The sequence below is a fragment of the Mirounga angustirostris genome, unplaced genomic scaffold (genome assembly GCF_029215605.1).
Source record: "Mirounga angustirostris isolate CCGP_5_RB_7025 unplaced genomic scaffold, mMirAng1.0.hap1 SCAF_6, whole genome shotgun sequence".
NCBI lineage: Eukaryota > Metazoa > Chordata > Mammalia > Carnivora > Phocidae > Mirounga > Mirounga angustirostris.
In genome coordinates this window covers 135,080,185-135,100,029 of record NW_026991714.1, presented here as the reverse complement: position 1 = coordinate 135,100,029, position 19,845 = coordinate 135,080,185, and the positions used below count along the sequence as shown (strand labels likewise).

The 19,845-nt window shown below is 36.5% G+C and overlaps 1 protein-coding gene and 1 non-coding gene across 7 annotated transcripts in view; one reads left to right on the top strand and one right to left on the bottom strand.

Moving 5' to 3' along the window:
* Positions 1-19,845, bottom strand: part of ADD3 (adducin 3) — a 123,514-nt gene that overhangs the window by 90,363 nt on the left and 13,306 nt on the right. For 2 of the 6 annotated variants that reach the window (XM_064595259.1, XM_064595258.1), the window contains exon 2: positions 2,052-2,208. The exons of the other annotated variants lie outside the window; for them this stretch is intronic. The gene's annotated coding sequence lies outside the window, so the exon portion shown is untranslated. The remainder of the gene's footprint in view (positions 1-2,051; positions 2,209-19,845) is intronic. 6 annotated transcript variants of the gene reach the window in all.
* LOC123847175 (U6 spliceosomal RNA) lies at positions 2,714-2,820 on the top strand. Its single transcript, XR_006791430.1, has one exon. It is a non-coding gene; the product is annotated as a U6 spliceosomal RNA (small nuclear RNA).

The following is a 19,845-nucleotide window of genomic DNA, read 5'->3' as shown; positions in this document are numbered from 1 at the left end:
TGTGCTCTCTCTCATTATCTCTCTCTCTCTCTCAAATAAATAAATAAAATCTAAAAATAAAAAAATTTTTTTTTTTTTTTTTTTTTTTTTTTTTTTTTTTTTTAAGATTTTATTTATTTACTTGAGACAGAGAGAATGAGAGACAGAGAGCATGAGAGGGAGGAGGGTCAGAGGGAGAAGCAGACTCCCTGCCGAGCGGGGAGCCTGATGCGGGACTTGATCCTGGGACTCCAGGATCATGACCTGAGCCGAAGGCAGTCGCTTAACCAACTGAGCCACCCAGGCGCCCCTAAAAATAAAAAAATTTAAAATTATTATATTAGTGTGCTAATTCTAAACTAAAATCCACATTCCATGTTATTCCAGAATATTTCCTGATTTAAGAAATAGTATTTTAATTGAAATGAATTGTATTTTCTCTTTTTAAAGCATGAGGGTTTTTTGTAAAATGATTTATAGGATTATTTCTCAGCTCACCTAACATATACCTCGATAAACACTTCCAAGTCATTTGGGCAAGACTGACTTTCACAAACACACTGCCATGAACAAAAACACTTTTGCACTAGAGTCAAACCTCCTGAATGCCTGTGCTCTTTGTCTCCTTCTGGCTGCCTTACCACCACTGCCCTCACTGCTTCCCTCCCAAGAATATAGAATGTTAGCTTAAAATAACTGTTATTTAATATAGTTGTGTTTTAAATCATCGTATTTTTCTTAATGTTAATGTGCTTGTCCACAGAATAGGAAGCTGTTTTTTAATTATCGCAAGCTCTGACATAAATAATAATGCCTTTAAAAAGACAATACTATTTATAAACTACTACGGAATTCCTTACCTACAACTACCTACTCACAAAGTACATTTCCAAAGAATGAGACCTCTTTTTGCAACACATAAAGTCAAAATCTTCGAGGACTTTTACATAAGAAATTTAATAGAAGGTCCATGAATCCCAAGAGAGTCCATAGATAAACTTCAGAAAAATTAATTTGGGATCTCTCAAATTAAAAATAAACTAGGGGGGCGCCTGGGTGGCTCAGTTGGTTAAGCGACTGCCTTCGGCTCAGGTCATGATCCTGGAGTCCCGGGATCAAGTCCCGCATCGGGCTCCCTGCTCAGCAGGGAGTCTGCTTCTCCCTCTGACCCTCACCCCTCTCATTCTCTCTCTCAAATAAATAAATAAAATCTTTAAAAAAAATAAAATAAAATAAATAAACTAGGGGCACCTGGGTGGCTCAGTCGTTAAGCGTCTGCCTTCAGCTCAGGTCATGATCCCAGGGTCCTGGGATCGAGCCCCGCATCGGGCTCCCTGCTCTGCGGGAAGCCTGCTTCTCCCTCTCCCACTCCCCGTGCTTGTGTTCCTGCTCTCGCTGTGTCTGTCTCTGTCAAATAAATAAATAAAATCTTAAAAAAAAAATAAACTATATGTGTATTTTGGGTGAATCCATAGCTTTCATCAGATTCTCAAAGTGGCCTGTGACTCCAAAAGTTTAGGAAGTGATCTAACTAGATTGGGGGTTTTAAGTCTGGTTTTATGGGTACATGCCTATCAGCTGTGAGGTATCTATCACAAGTAACTAATTTTGTGATTAAGTACCCAAGTTTGTGAAATATCTGCTTTTTTGAAATACATAATGGAACAGTCCCATAGTTACCTTTATATTAACATAACTTTCATTTCCTTGCATTTCTTGTATGACAGAGACAGAAAGAGCCCATAATTCAGAGCACAGCCATGGAAATATGCTGTGCATGTGAATTCCCTATGTTACATGTAATCCAGCAGCAAAAAGCTTGAGAATCGTTTTGAACCACTCCCCTCATTTTATAGAAGAACAAATTTAGGCTCAGAGATGAAGTGATTTGTTCAGTCACACAGGAGTCCTGGAACTTCAATCAATATAATCCTAAACAGCGCTGGGATTAGAATGAATGCCTACACTGGAATTTTCTTAGTCTGGAGAGTGGCTATAAAAAAAAACAATTTTATACCTTGGTATTCAATAAAGTTCCATCCTTGGAATACTTCTCTCACTCTGTCACTCACCTTGGACAACCTCATTTGCCTCCCACAACTTCAACTATCATTTCTTCTAATTCACAAATCTGTATTTCCAGGCCTGTCAAACTTCTTGCTTGTAGCTCCAGATATATACGTCCAGTTGCTCACTTTATATCTCCTACTGTTATGCAAGTTTCTCAACCTTTACATGTTAAAAAAAAAAAAAAAAAATCAAACTCATATTACCCACACATTCTTCAATGGGGAGGAGGATGGAGAGGGAAGAGATCTTCAATCCCAGTTTTCTTCTTCTATGCCAAAAACCTAGGAGTTTTTTTAACCAGACTTTTACCTCCCACATCCAGAGAGTAACCAATTCCTTCTGATTTTGCTATTTTTCCTCTCCATCCGAAAGTAGAAGTTTCTTCCTCTCCATCCCTAGGATTACTGGTTTATTTTAGGTACTTGTTCGCTCTCTCTCTCTCAGGGAATACTATAATGATCTTTTTTGCCTTCAACCCTTCATCCCTTCATCTACTTTCAATATTGCTGCCAAAATGAGATTTTTAAAACAAATCTGACCACATCATTCCACTTCCTATAAATCCTTCAGTGGCAACCCATTATTGAAGAATAAAGTCCAAATTCTTTAACATGGTATGTAAATGTCTCCATGATATAATCTTTGCTATAAAACTATTATCTGCATGCTCGTTTCGGCAGCACATACACTAAAATTGGAACGATACAGAGAAGATTAGCATGGCCCCTGCGCAAGGATGACATGCAAATTCGTGAAGCATTCCATATTTTCGATAAAAATTTGCATTATCATAGTTACAAACACGCACAGGTAGACAGCCTCAGCATACAAGAGTAGACACCTTGACATGACTGAAAAAAGTTGATTTAAATGTATCATTTCCTCTTAAGATTGAGTCCAAGAAAGCTAGTTTCAAAATAATCTTCAGATAAAGATTTGCATTATCATTATTGACTTAACAACTGATTCTCTCTTTTAGCCTCACTTTTTGCTTTCAAGTGTTCTGATACGTTAACTAATTTGACTAGACTTGGCCATACACAGTGGCAGTGTAAACCTCAACTGTGTGATGGTTTCAATTCAAGAAAGATGAAAGTGGCCTCAGGAGCGGCCCGATCCCAGAATTTGTAGAGCCCGTGCTGCTTGTGTGCAAACATTAAGCGAAACCACCAAATGTCTCATTTCTGTCCAGCTCTGCTGAATGGGGACTGGACTCACGTGTATCTAGCTGAAAAGGAGAGGCACAGAAATACACATACACCAAAGCTGCTCATCCTCCAACTGAAAGTGTATTAAGCAACTTGCAGATACTCCTATTAGAACCTGCCTTTGTTTATATGCCCACTAGATTCGGGAATGTATCATTTGCAGTACTTGTATTGGTTTAGAATACAGGATTTTAAGATCGTCCAACACTGTACTAGAACATCTCAATAAAATCATGCTACTTCTTTCTATTAAAAAAAAAAACTATTATCTGCTTTATACTACAATGGAAGAATGAGTACTTAAATTTGCAGTTAACTACTAATTATGGATAACCATTTAAAAATTACTGTGCAAGTACACATATATTAATTGGTTAAACTGTGTATGTGCTGTGTAATCCTGCCAGTGCAATTTGTTCAGTCATGTTTCAGGTAAGCTGGCCTATTAATCACCTCTCAGTCTTGGCAAAAGTTTCACATCGTGTAGGAAAAGCTAATAAGAAAAGGCGGCTTCTGGGACAGTCCGTAACAAAATGGCAGGCTTTGATGGGGACGGCGGTAGCATGAGGGAAGAAATGGACAGGAGGAAAAAGAAGAGTCAAACAATTTCCTAGTCTAAAAAAAACCAATGGTAATCAAAATTAGTCTCACACCAACAGTAGCAGCAGCAGCACCTTGGAAACCTGTTAGAAATGCAAAGTATTGGGCCTTACTCCACACCTGCTGCTTTAGAAAGTGTAGCGTGTGGCCCAGCAATCAATGGTTTAACAAGCCCTCCAGGTACTTCCTGGAGCAACTAAAGTCAGAGAACCACTAGCCTAAAGGGATCACGTGTGACTGGCAGCAAGAGCGCCAGTCCCATTGCAGGGAGCTGAGACAGCATCACAAGCGCAGTTCCCGTTTAGTCAGCTGGTCTCACTTGGCTTTTAAGCTTCTGATCCCATTTCTGTTGCTGAACAGTTCCTTTCTTGTAGAGAATTATCACTCATCTTTAGACTTCCTCACCAAGTAATATCCTTTAGAATAAAGATTGTTCAGGTGAGTCTACTCCCTATTACCTGTAAGTCCTTTAAAACATGGGATGCTGATAGTGGGGTTGGGGATGGAGGTGGAAAGAGAATATCAACCAAGAAGAGTTATTAGCATCAAGGGGGTCCTGAGTAGATGGACTCACCGAAGAAAGGAAACCCTATGGATGAGATAATTACCTTTTGTTCCACAAAAGGGTAAGTGTAAAGATCTCATGCTAACATAACACACAAGGAAAAAAAATGTTTATTTTACATTTGGGTACAAAAGAATCCCTCCCTTAAATCCATTTGGGGTTTGATGGTCTAGTCATAAATACTACTTAGCATTAAACATGCCATTTTTAGTTATTCAGGAAATGGCAAGCCAAAGCTAACAGACATGAGGTCTTCCAAATACAACTGAAAATAAAATATCATCTCATGGTTTGGTTTGGCAGTTAATGGTAAGAGAACTTTTTCTGGTAGGAGACTACATTTATACATTATACGTCCCAAAACCTGAAACATGGCTGGCTAAACTTTTTTAGTTTAACTGAATTTATGCACTGGCTCACAATTAGAAGAGTGAATATTTTTAGTATTTTCTATTACTCACAATATGACACAACTTTCTAATTTTCCAACCTAGGGATGATTCCAGAACCACATTTAGCTGTAACATTAAAAAAAAAAAAAAAAGCATGCTCAAATATCATGTTTAAGGAATTCATGGAAAGCAAAGAAATGTCTAAAATCCTTGATGTATATTCAAGTTAGAGAATATAAATAATAGGCTTTGGTACAGATAAGTAATTTGTTTATCCTCAGAGTGCCACTGTCTTAGTTGATAGTCTTAAAACCTCATTTCACAGAGTTAATTACATGGCAGTATCCTGAGTTATTGAAATCTTTGGTTTTCCTTTCAGTTCAAATGAAAACAGCCTATTGCTACTAAAACATCTCTTTACCAAATAGTCGAACTTAAAACAATTACATTTTATTTTACTCTTGAAAAAATATATACAATTTAAATTAGAAAATAGCTTGTTAGTGAAATTACCTGGCCTATCAAAAGTCCATGTAAATTTTTAAATATAAGGAAAGTCACATTCACAAAAAGTATCAAAATGCCCCCAAGAGATAATACCAATATCAATTTAAAGACCTATCCTATGGAAATGAACATTTCTATGTAAAACTGCCTTATAATACTGGTTTTAAAATGAAACTTATAAACACAAGCCTTATATCCCCCAACCCAAGACATCTGTAACTGTCAAAATGTAATTGTGGTTTTTTTTCTTAAAAAGAGTAATCACAAAAATTCTGAAATCTGCTAACACATTACTTAAGGGCTTTGTTTTCCCCCAAGTACATTCTAAGAAACAAGAGTTCCACAGGATATTAATACATTTTATGAGTGACTGATTTCCCTGGTCTATGGGACATTTGAAATACACTGAGGTTTTTTTGTTTTTGTTTTTTAAAGGTAAACTCAGCAACTGGCAATATTTCTCAGTCTTTGTTATGCTAATGTGCATTATGAACCTTTAAGAGAAAGAGTAAAGAAAATAGTTTTCCAAACATATTTGAAACTATTCTTCCTGGGTAATCTCTTAGAACTACAGAACACAGTGTGGGAAATGTTACTCTGGGGCATGAGGCTTCTAATATGAAAATGACAATGTATTACACTTATATGGGGTTAATTTTGAGATTAAAAAGGATCCATATTAGTTTCTCAGATCTAATCTCTATGATGTTTGAATTCCTTGTCATTTGTGCCAAGTGGTCTTTGATTCAGCCTATCTACCTGTTCACCTTAAACAGAGTATTAGTTTTGAGCTCATTCTATACAGAAACTTGCCTAAAGATATTAAACTTAATTCATCTGCACTTCAGGATCTTTCTTGTTCACAGAGATTAAGAGGGAAGCAAGTTATGAACCCAGGAACTTTCCAAAATAGAAATAAAAAGTATAATACAATGAAGTTACTGTCACTGCTCTTTATTATTTACAAAATGTATGAAGTATTTGCACTATGTTACAATGTTTGTGCTATATACATTTTAACGTAGCACATGCAAATTTTAAATAGAAAAATTAACTTCTTTTTAACTATACTCCAAGAACACGGCTGCTGCTATGAATTCCCCAGAAACGGGCTCATCTGATTAGTACAACTGATCTGCCAGCTGGATGCATCCCAAGTAAATTTCAAACTGGCATTTGGCAAAATATCCCTGTACCCAGCAATTTACACAGAACATAAAGATGCATTCTAGAATTGCCCTGAGAACCAAGCAATTGTATGGTAACATGAATATATTCAACTTACCCTCTTTATGCTAAATTTGCTAGCTGAGCAGTTTAAATGATACTTCAAATTCTGTGCCTGAATTCTGCTTACATTTATTCTGTATTAGTTTGTTGGCATCTAACACTGGATTAGGAAAGACTGCCATCTGGTAGTTATGGCAACCTTTTACTAACTTGGTCGGAAGCTGAAGACCGTGAGCCTCAAATAAATGCAAACCAGGTTTATTACTATGAATATATCAATATCTTTTTAAAAAAAAAAATAGTCATTCAGTAGGGCTTTTCATTTTAGAGAAACACCGTGGGTGCTTGCATGCTCACACATTATATAATCAACCTACAAAGGTCTAGTTTTAAAAGGGGTTAAAGGGATGATAAATAAATAAGCAATGAGGTCCACACTCCCTTTACCCACAAGGCTGCCACTGTCCCTTTGATAAAGCCTAGGGATGGGAGCCAAATTAGCCCTATTTAAATTGGCCATTTAACTCTAACTTCCCTTAATCACATGGGGGTACATATTTTTTCCTCTGAAAGAAGTTTCAGGTGAGCAATACTTCAGATTAAGTAAATAACAGTATAAAAACAGTAACAACATGTATAGAGCATGTGAGCACACAGTAAAGGTTTTCCAATTCATCATGATCTTATTATACCATGAAGGAAAGCCAGAGAAGTAGAACGACAATGATTATCTTCTATAATTTCCAAAGGTTACCCAGTTATGGTAATGATAGAGCAGGGAAAATTTAATCCACACTACCTAGTTAGAAATTTTATTTTCTTCCTACTATATCAGCTTCTTTCCTGAAATCGTATTTTACAGCTTACATAGCTTTTAGTATTATAAATACGTGTGTGTGTGTATAAAAAGGCTTTGAATCTGAACTTGTCCAAAACTTCCCCACAGCCCACCTCATCTAGTTTTACTCCTTGAACTTGTTTTTCCTTTGCTCGCCTTATCTTCCCAAAATCAGCAACACTTGCTTGAGCCTGAATTAAAGCAGCAGCGTGTAAATGCAGAATCCAGCCGTCCAGCGCACTTACAAACTGTGATTACATCTACTCCAATTTACAGACTAGCATGCCAACACATGGACTATTTCCCCATGCTCTCATTCTAAATGCAACAATATCAAGGACATAGCCATTAAGAGAGGACCTAGGATTATTAAAGACTTATCCAGCTCAATATGCTTATTCTATCCCATTATTTTACTTCAACCCTCTTTGTCTATAAAAAGCCCCTTCCTTATATGGTCGGTCTTTGAAGTCTCAGATTTGATATTCCTGGCATTTAGAGAAGGAGACTCTTCTGTATCTCTTCCTGAAGACATCTGAAGCATTCTTTGCTGACTGATTTTCAAGATGGGAGAGATGTTCTTTCACACGAGGCTTTTAGATTATTGATCCTGCTCAACAGGCTGTCACTAAGGTGAAGTCTCTTGATTAATGTTTGAGCCACTCACTAGGTACTAGCAGGGGAAAAGGGTGGCCTGGCCAGAATGGGGGCACTCAAGTTGTTCACCAAGAAAAAAAAGGATCAGCTAACACCATTTGGCAAGAGACCCCTTTAAATACAGCATTCTGCTTCATGCTAAAGGACACACAGTTAATGGAAAACACGAGAGCATAATATAGCAAAAGAACAATGGCTCTAGAATCAGACAGACATGGGTTGGAATCTTGATTCTGCTACTTGCTAGCTGACCCAGGGCAAAGTTAAAATGTATCTAAATCTCTTCATTTTAACTAATATCAATCTGGAAGAACTGATGTGAGGATTCAAGATTTTATGTAAAGTACCTGGTCCAGTATCTAGTATATGGCAGGTACCCAATAAACAGTAGCAATTAAAAAACTGTTTTTAAATCACCTGTCTTCATGAAGAAGCTAGTCAGGAGTCCATAATCACTAGAGGTAGTAGGCAGAGTAACTTAAAAAAATGTATCTCATAGATTGGGACTTAGAGAAGGAGAGGTAGTGGCTGCTTGTAGGCAACAGTTCTCAAAACAGCACTGTGATACAAACTGGCTCAGCTAAGTCAGCTGGAATACCTACAGCAAAGGCTTTCTGAGGGAGCATTTCCCTGAACCTCTAACAAGCTCCTAACAGTAAGAATACAACATAAACTCTCTTAACTTTTTATAAAAGTATTTTCCAGTAGAAACATAATGTAAGTCAGAGCTGTTTTTAAATTTTCTAGTAGCCAATTAAAAAAAATAACAGGTGAAATTAATTTTAATACAGTTCATTTAACCTAGTATCAAAATATTTCAACTTAAATGTTAAAAATTGACTTATTTTACATTCTTTTTCCTTGTAGTAGTAAACCTTAGAAACTTAGTATATATTTTACACTTAACATCTCAATTAAGTCCAGCTGCATTTCAAATGGTCAATAGCCACATGTAGCTAGTAGGTACCATACTGAACAGTGGGGCTCTACAATCCTTGCATCAAGCCTGCGCCCTGTCCAAAGAATCTGCTCTAAGACTTGTTGCTCTACTATTCTACTAGGGACCCTAAAAGCCTTGTTAGAAGATCTCACTTTTAAAATGTAAACATCATAATGTATGGTGATTAACATAATAAAAAAATTTTTTAAAAAGACACACACACACACAAAATAAAAACCAAAAAAATAAAATAAAATAAAATAAAATGTAAACATCAGCTGACATTTCAACAGGGATTATGTGACACACCTGGGAAGTAAAGAAGGAAAACTAAAAGGGGGGGGGTGCGCTGTGAAGAGAATCTTAAGGAAACCAAAGACGTGTTTTGCGTAGATCACAGGTTAGCTCAGACCCATGCCACTTAAAATCATCTCATAAATCCTTTCTAGGTTGTCAAACCCTAGATTACTATAATAAGATACCTGTGTATCAAAAGCTGGCACAGTCAGCTATGACACAGTATATAACTAGTAACAGCTGTTGGGAGCTGTTAGACATTGGTAGAGGAATGCCAATCACATCAATCAACACCATTTCTTGATTGCCCATTAGTAGAGTGTATTCCAATCAGGTCAGCACCTTTAAAATTCCACAAACCTGAAAGAATTTTTAGTAAATAAGACCTCTGTAAGGGGTCATTAGAACAATGTAAAAGTCTGAACAATTTTTTAAAGCTAATATAATAATCCCTTCTTCCTGAGGTATTGTGATAATTCATGCATTTGGACAATTATGCCTTCAGTTAGGTTTGTTTAAAGTTCAACTGCAACTGTAAACAATTTTCAATCAGGTAAGAAAAGTCTGTGTCATATGGTTCGCTTTTTTGCAATTCAAAAAGTACTTTCAAAGTATGTAAAGTGCAACCAGATGCTATTGGCAAAGAACTGGATTTTCAAATGTGACCGATTTCCAAGAACATTACCACAGATGTGGCCTACACATTGGGTGAGTATAAAGCTTTGAAGAGTTCATATCTAACTAATCTAATCATCTATTTAGAACTCTCCATGCTTTCCCACATTTCAGCGATGGTTCAAATTTTCAAATAGAGTAAATTTCTCAAAAATGCAGAGCGAATCACAAATACATGTATGATTTAAAAACTGCCTCCTCCTAAATAGACTCAGAACACACCATACAGCTGATATATCATAAAAAGCCCCCACTCTATCAAAAAATACGAACTGATGTTAATACCTGAACAAGAACAATAGATCACTTGCATTATAACATAAAGCTTAGTCAATGAGTGGCAGTTTTCTTCCATTTAGAAAAGTTTTCCTGGGGCACCTGAGTGGCTCAGTTCTTAAGCATCTGCCTTCGGCTCAGGTCATGATCCCAGGGTCCTGGGATCGAGCCCCGCATTGGGCTCCATGCTCAGCGGGAAGCCTGCTTCTCCCTCTCCCACTCCCCCTGCTGTCTCTCTGTCAAATAAATAAATCAAATCTTAAAAAAAAAAAAAAAAGTTTTCCTTAGTTCCTGTTACTACAAAAATTTACAGTCATCACTTACTTGTTACTCTGTAGACTAGCTTTCAAAGTAGATGCAAAACACATTTATATTCGAAAATTGCAATAACCCCTGTAGCATTTGTATCATATCTAGGAAAAGATAAAAAGAAGGGTCTTTAATGATTGAGATTTTTCTCTTAAATAGCTGAAATTTAGAAACATGTACAGATGCTATGTTAACGGATTCACAGGATAAGTATGCGGAAATAAAATTAAATGGCAAAATTCATTTCTTAGTATTTAAACATGCAGAGGATGAACTATTTCACATCATTACTTTCTGAAACTTTCAGAGAAAGGTCCTGAATTAAAATCTCAATTAACCACAAAGCTTAGTGTTTTGGACAAACATTGAACTGTAGTTAATTTAGTAAACTGGCTAAGTTTCTTTAATATATGACCAACATTCATTTTAGGCATTCCTCCTTCCTCTTCCTTTTCTCACAAACAGGGACTTGGGAGTGGTGGATGTAAGTAAGCAACAATCATTTATTCAAAACAAATTTACTGAGCACCTTGTATGTACCAGAATACACATGACATATTTTACATGGCATCTTATTTAATCCTCAAAGCAACCTAAGAAATGGGTATTTTTATCCCAATTCTACATACTAATAAAGAAGGTTCAGAGAAGTAACTTGCTCAAGGCCAGCAGGATTTTAAGTCAAATCTGTCTTATTTGTACAACCCAGCACTAACTCTTCCCTTTCTATTCCAGCTTGCCTCACTTAAGCTCAACCAACTGAACCTGCCCTCTAAAGTTCTCCTTCAATATTTGCATTTCTTTAGAAGAACTAGTTTTTGGTTGTCAATTATAAAGGGGAAAAATAGCTAAAACTGAGGACCAAGAATGATTTATTTATTTTTTTTGTCTCAGAAGTGTTCTATTTTCCATTAAATTATAGAAGAGTATACATAGAGATGGCTACAGTCCCCCAAATAGACTTCTACTGGAAGAATCCTCAACACTAATGGGGGACAAAAGAATGATATTCTAGTGCTGTGTTGCCCAATTTGGTAGCCACCAGTTACACGTAATTACTGCGTACCTGCAATGTGGCTAGTCTGAATTGAGATGTGCCATAGTGTAAAATACACACAAAATGTATAAAAAGAGCAAAATATTTCATTAGCTTTTTATATTGATTACATGTTGAAAGAATATTTTAAATATATTGAAAATAAAATTTTAATAAAGTATAAAAATATATTTCAAAAATTTCATTTTATTCCTTTTTTAATAACATCACTTGAAAATTTAAAATTCTATTATGTATCTGGGGGAGAGGACAGCAGTATTCTAAGGCCTTCCTATGAGACTTCAAATCAGACTACACAGATAGTTTGTACATAAGGCATCCTCCCGTACAAACACCATCCCTGAACAGAAGGCCCAAACCTTTACAATTAAACCTCTTAAAAAAAAAGACAGTGAGCTATCGAAAGAAAAACACTCTGGGAAAATTCATGTAATTATTCTGATCAGAAATGGCAAATAAATGTTAATTCTTACAGTAATAAGCCAAATATATGCAGCCTTCTCCCCCATATACACTCTCCAAAATCTTAAAAGCTGTCTTTCCAACCTTTGGTTTCACATACTTTCATGAACATATTTATCTTTACTGCTCAAGAACTGGGCAAGATATTATTAGGGCCTTTATTCCAAATATTGATTCTAAGTGTACTAGACCACAGAAGATCTAAAAGTCAACGTACACTGACTTTACGACTCACCTAGAAGTTACTGCTTCTAATATATCCCTGAAATCCATTTGTATTCTTAATCATTTGGTCTTCTTTCATTAGAGGACTCAAGGAATTTCAGGTAATTGAAGTTTCTATCAATGTTTTATTCCCTATAAAATCTCAGGAAAAAGTACCAATAGAAACTTTTAAAAAATCAATCATGAACTTAAATATTACATGGTTTTTATAAAAGAACTGATTTATAAGGTTTTAAATACAAATATTGCCACCATTTACTAACTGAGACAACATGGATGGACCCAGAGGGTATTATGCTAAGTGAAATAAGTCAGACTGAGAAACACAAAAACCATTATGATTCCACTGATAAGTGGAATTTAAAAACAAACAAAACCCCACAAATTTTGTCACCATGAAACAGCTAGTACTCAGTTTAAAATCAACTTATTAAAACACTGAATTCAAAGTTCTCCAATAAGTACCTTGACCTTGTACCTATTCCTATTAAAATCCATTTAAAAATAGATCGAAAGACATCTTACATACTAACAGTGAAATCAAAAGCAATTATATTTTATTTAGACCCCAGCCATAATAATGAATCCTTTTAGTTCCTCAGAAGAATTACTGAAGGTCTTATTTTGAAAAAAATCAGGCTATCTTGTAAATTACTTTCTAAAACTGTCGTGAAACCAAATGTTATAGCAAAACATGGGGGAAAAAAAAATCAAAACAAATCTGATAAATTCCATTCAAAGTCCTTGGTATGATGCAACATTGATAAGATGCATTCTTAAATGCTAAAAATCTTGATAAGTTTATCACAAAATTAGATTAAAACACTAACATTTCCAATATGACAGATTTCTTCCTTCACTGTGTTGTATATTGGTTTATGAGTATTTTTTTTTTTAAGATTTTATTTATTTTTCAACAGAGAGAGAGAGACAGCGAGAGAGGGAACACAAGCAGGGGGAGTGGGAGAGGCAGAAGCAGGCTTCCCGCCAAGTAGGGAGCCCCATGCGGGGCTCGATCCCAGGACCCTGGGAGCATGACCTGAGCCAAAGGCAGACACTTAACGACTGAGCCACCCAGGCGCCCGGTTTATTAGTATTTCAAATCCACTTGTTTAGGACTTAAGTGAGGTTGTTTTGATCTAAGGGTGAATCTGTTTTTATTGAGGAATCTGCATTGGGATGTTGTCATCAACATCTGTTGTTTATAAACACTTCCTAGCTCAACTGTTGACGGGCACTGCTGGGAACTTATGAATAAGATCATATGGAAGAACAGCTATGATGTAATGGACATTTAAACTTTAAATACCAAGAATTTGTGAGGACTTACCAAGAATGTTTGGTGTGGGCAAGGCTACTCTTTGCTGATCTAAATAGCTCTCTGAAGATCTCGAAACACTTACTCCCACTGTGGCCAGGCCACTATGTGGTCAACAGTGGTGTTAAACCATACAGCAGTCTCAGAAAGAGAAGGGGGATCTGTCCTGGCCTTGGCAAGGTTACTCCTCATAGCCAGTGGTGTGAACTGGGTTATGGTCCATGGAGTAATAACCTTCAGAACAACCCACTTTGCTGCCAATACTGGGGCCATCACCCACTAGCCACATGCCCCAGAAGTGAGGAACTAAGCCAGCAGCAGATACCCAAGTTTTTGTTTGGAAGGATCGACTGTACCAAGAACCAACTCATAGAAAGATACACCTCAACTAAATTTGGACTCTAATCTTTTGTCTCCCCTTTGCCTGGAATAGTGTAATTGATCTATCATTGGTTTTGGAGTAGGTTATTTCTTTATTGGCTAATTAAGAGACATCATCCTGTATGCTATTGGCTTGTGAAATATTATAAATTATAATTCCTGCAGTGAACCTATGTTAAATTATTAGCAAAGATAATCTTAGTCTCTGAGCATAATTTGCCTCACACAAAACACTGTACCTTATGTAATGGCCCACTCAGTTGAAAATAATGGAAAATTGGGGCCATAAATCCTATAATCTATTTTACTCAAATGACCTAAAACTTTCCCTTTTCTTTGGAGTGTGGACCTGTTTCTCATTTAAATATGTTCTTTTCCAAAAGGGAAAAAAAAAAGTCAAGGCAGCTAAATAGATCTAGTTTGAATTTTCAATATAATGTTCCTAAATATGTCAGAAACATTTACCATATACATAACTGGCTTCAGTGGTAAGCATACTAAAACTGGAACAATATACCAAAGATCAGCCTAGTTTTTGTCAAAATAACAAGAAAGTACATGACACATTCCAGAGTTTTTAAATTTCAAAAAACTTTTCCTAATTCAATGAAAGATTTAAAAAACAAAGGTACCAACTATTTCTTGAAAAGCAGCTTCAAATCACTGAGAGATGGTGAGGCCTCTCATCCTGTCTAAACCCTACTCTAGGGAAGATCAAGTGAAATTCTGGTGAACTCCCTTACCCCAGAATTGCATGAATGGGTTAAGATTGCTGGTAAAGTCATAAAGTAGAAAAGGCATTGGACTGAGAGTCACAAACACAGCTGTGAGTCCAGATCATCCCCAAGTAACATTATCTTGAACATGCCACTTTGCTCAACCAGACCAGGTCCTTCATCCATAAAATAAGGTAGGGGTTTCCAAAATTCTGTGCGTCTAGATTTCATCCCCCACTTTACTCCAAATGCCTCTCCAAACTTTAAAATTTACAGAGAATTCTGGAAAATTTCCAAGCATTAATGGAAAGTCTAAATGATTCACACAAAGGCAGAATTTCAGCATCCAAAGAGATCTGCAAACCTGGGGATCTCCTACTTCTATTAGTGGGGAAACTTCCTTTTCATTGGGTCATGAAGGCAGAGGTCAGCTAGCACCACTTTGCAGATTTCCACCCCTCCCATAATTATCAAACTCCCTCTCCAACCCACCAACACAGAATTTGCACAGCTGAGGGGTATAATGAGGCTACAGTTCTTCACTTTAAAATATGAAGCAGGGGTGCCTGGGTGGCTCAGCTGATTAAGCTTCCGGCTCAGGTCTGATCTCAGGGTCTTGGGATCCCAGGATTGAGCCCTGCGTCTGCTTGGTATTCTTTCTCTCCCTCTGCGCACCCACCTCCTCCCCTCCCCCCGCCCCACCTCGCCACGCACTCTCTCACACGCACTCTCTCAAATAAATAAATTTTTAATATATGAATTAAAGGCTATAGGTTCTGTGCGCCTTGTCTCAACTCCAGGGGCCTGACTGCCGGTCATAACCTTTGCTGCATGATATAGATTTGTGTAGCGTTTCAAATTACGATCTTGATTAGGTATAAAAATAAGAGATTTTGTATCAACTGAAACCTTGATCTTAAAAATTGTTTTGATCTAAGAATTTAGGAGGGGGGTGGGGAATTATTGTTTAATGGGTACAGAGTTTCCATGCTGCCAGATGAAGAGTTTTAGAGATGGAAGGTGGTGGTAGTTATAGAATATTACCACTGAACTACACCTTTAAAAATGGCTAAGATGGTAAATTCTATGTTGGACACCCACAATAAAAAATATTGGCAGACAGCAGACACCCAGGACTCCAAGACGTGAGTATCAGTTCTACCAATGAAGATGAAACTCCTAGATGTTCAAATAGGGATACTGATGCAGGATTTTGTCCCTAAAGGCACTTGTTGGAGAGTTTCAGAGAGGTTACTACCAATATTACAAATATGTCAATGTGAAGAAAGGAAGCATTGCTGGGCTTTCTATGGTGCTGGCAGCTCATGTGCTGTTCAACTACTATCTTCCTTACAAGGAATTCAAACAAGAGTGGCTAAGCGAGTTCCACCGAAGAGGGTACAGTGTGGAGGGTGGCCTGGCATCCCTTCTTGAGGAACTGGATCAGTGCTGAAGCCTTTCATATCCTAACTGAGAATTAACACCCAATAAAAGATGACTGGTACAAAAATAAATATATTGGAAATTTTAAAAAAGAACCCCCCCCCCCAGATATGACTATTATTTATAGTATTTGTATAGGAATGACATTGTATTAAATTCAAAACAAGAAAAGAAACCAAGTCTAGTAACTGTAAGTTTAGAGTCAGGCAATCCCAAGGCTTAGTAGAAAATCTTATGACTTAGTGGGTGGCCAAAGGCAAGAGTCAATAAAATAATGCCAACTACCAAAAATAAAAAGTTTTAGAAAAGGTACAGTTACAGCTGGCCTAATGGGGCAGATGCACAATGATGGTAAAGGCTGACCATTCCTGACCCCTTCTTTGCCCTCCCTCCTAGAGGATGTTTTTCTATGGGAACACTTCTCAAACAGAATTTGCTTTGTTAGCATGTATGTTTTCATAAAGTTATCTGTCATTGCCTAGGATGAGACAGGAGTGACAGATGATTACAATTTCCACCTCCCACTCTTCATACCTCTGCTCTAAGTGGAGAGGAAGCTAGAAAAGGACACTCTTAAGAAAAAAAAAAAGAGAGAGAGAGAGAGAATGGATCTGGAAACAACACCTAGGAGAACAGGGCTAGCTATTTCTCCAGGCTGTTCTGAGCCTAAGGCTCTAGTTCTTATGCAGCAATTCATCCACCAGGTGTAGGCAGGCAGTCTTGATTCAGGAATTTAAAAATAAACAATGAAAAATATCTCTGGAAGAATATACACAAAAGGAGGAGACCTGAGTGGTTTGGGAGTGGAATGACAACTTTCTTCTCACTGTATACTCTTTTGTGCCTTTTGGATTTTGTTCCATGTCCTTAAGCTTCTTACTCAAAAATTAATTTCAAATATTTAAAAATGAAAATAATTTTATAAAAATATGCCTCACAATAAGTTTACCTTATAAATCAAGTAAATAAATTCTTGCTTTAAAATAAATCAGTGAGGGCTTTCTACTCTTCTGATTGTCAAACCTGTCATAGTATTTTAGGTCAATGAATTATTTTTAAGAATTGCTTTTGAATAAGCTATTTTAATGCTTTAAAATTTTAAGCATGAAAGTTTTCTTATAATATTTTAGAAGTTAGTTCTGTCAAATCTTGTATTTTCTTCCATCCATTTATAAAATAACTATGTCCTGCTATAATATCCTCTTTGTTACATGTCTTATTAAAGGGAGCTACAAACCCACAAACAAAAATAGCCAATCATGCCTTTTAATAAATCGGAAACATTAGAGGAGACAAATCTTACGTTACTGGTTTTATTACGCAAATACGCAGAACCTTACTGGATTGGATCCTCTACTAAATTTACACACAAAAAAAACCCATTTTTTTGAATGTGCTTCTTGACATTTCTCATTGTTTCTTTATAAGTGCTCACCATATGTTTACTTTGAAGTTCCAAGATAAACCACTAAGTATAAGGGGAAACCTCAAGATGGCACAATGTCCTGTAATGACGGCATGCAATACTTGATACTGAAATGCCCTGTATCTTCAATTCTTTATTATTCCACTACACAAAAGTTTAAGATACAAAATACAGGATAGGGAAGGAGTTTCATTTGGAAACAAATACTATTACACCAAAATGAGGACTATTCAGCCATTTCCAAAGACACAAATGAAAACAAATCCAAAGACTGAATTGGGTAGTAACTGACAAGTTGTAAAAAATTAAGTAAAATTAAGAAATAGTCGCATTTCTAAAGTCTTTTATGTACGGTAAGGAAAAGACACCTTCAAGAATCTGTCTCCTTTCTAGCAGTATAGGTGTATCTCCCCTCTGTCATAAATCAGAGAATTGGAAATGGAGTAAAATACATTTAAATGTCTACCCATGGTGATGGAATGTTCCTTCAACCTCTGCATTATTCAGCAAGTTGTACATATTTTTGCCTCCAAAAGGTCCCATTCCTCCCCTTCTCATCTCAGAGCCACTGCCTTACTTCATTTGCTTATCTCTAAATGCCTAACTTGTCTCTTTGCCAACACTTCCTCCATGACAACATTCTTCACACCACCAATCTCAGACACATCTGATTATGTGCCCCAGAATAATATCTAAGTTTCTTAAAATAGTACCCAAGGCCTTCATGATCTAGTGCTCTCAACCTTACTCTCCTGTTTCCTCTCCCACCACATTTATCCTGTAGACTGCCTTTCTATCATCTTGGTCTGTAATTCACTCTCTTCCAACATTTGAGATCCTCTAAAACTCAATTTAAATGTCAGCCTCCTTCATGAATTGTTTCTCTCAGTGGGATAAACATTTCCCTTCTTTTTGCCCCTCTGCACTTCCTTTAAATTGCTGCCTTAGCATAGCTCTCAAGCTAGTGTTGGAATCAGCTACAGAAGTGCCTATCTCCCTACCCTATCTTTCTTGTCTGGTTCATGTGTTCCCTTAAAATGCTGAAAACATGTTAAACCATCCAAGTAATATGGACCTCTGTTCTCTAGAAGCTTTCATTCTAATAAAAGAATATATGAATACATATATTTCTTCAAAATAAAATTAGGGGATAAATTTTATGGTATGTGAATTATATCTTAATTTAAAAAATAACAGAATAAAAAGAAAAATAAGAGTAGGAAGTGGTACGAAAGTTAAAGATAATCCTTTCATCTACTTCCTCAGCAGGCAACTCTTTGATAGTAATAACATTTTTAAGAAGTAAATATCATCTTGGGTTGGCTTAAAAAAAATTATTGGGAATTGAGTTCTCCATATTTTTAAATTATAGGTATGGCAAAAAGAGCCATCTTTATTGATTTAAGACCTAATAAACTTATTTATCAACTAGTTTCTGTTCTCTGAGACTCACAGAAATGATCATCTTAGATCTTTCTTTTGCGTTATCTAGGCCATCTGCCTGCCATGAATCATGCCATGAAGGAGGTAAGAATGTATGTGATACAAGGGAATTACATATCATCTTTGCTCACACATCATCTTCTCAGTAAGGGCTTCACCTAGCCACTGTATTTAAACTTGCCATACACCCAAATACTCCCTTTATTTTCATTTCCAGCTCTGTATCTCTCCAGAACATTACACAGTAAGGGCTTCACCTAGCCACTGTATTTAAACTTGCCATACACCCAAATACTCCCTTTATTTTCATTTCCAGCTCTGTATCTCTCCAGAACATTTACAAAATACAACACACACTTTACTTGTTTGTTTTTGCTTACAAGAATATAAACGCTATTAGGACAGGACAGTTCTTCTATTTGCTTACTGAATTCCCATAACTTAGAACATGGGCTGGCACATAATAAGCATTCAATAAATATTTGCTAAATGAATGAATAAAATGAAACAAAGTGGCTCAGAAAAGAAGAGCTAAACAGAAGTCAGAAATATTTATAAGGAACTAATACACTAAATATAGTAAAAATGGAATTGTAACGGAAAAATATTTTTTGAAAAATATGCCATTATGTTTCCAGTTTGCTTTAGGAATAATTGCTATCCTTATTTATTTCATTGTTCTCGAAAAGGATCTATCCACTGTCCATTGCCAAGGGCCCTTAGCTTCTGAAGAACTAAAACTCTGGGGGTCCTGGAGTAATGTCCTTTTCTCAACTGCCACATATACATAGAGCCAAGGACTTTCATAGTCTTGGCCTTCAATTAGACCTG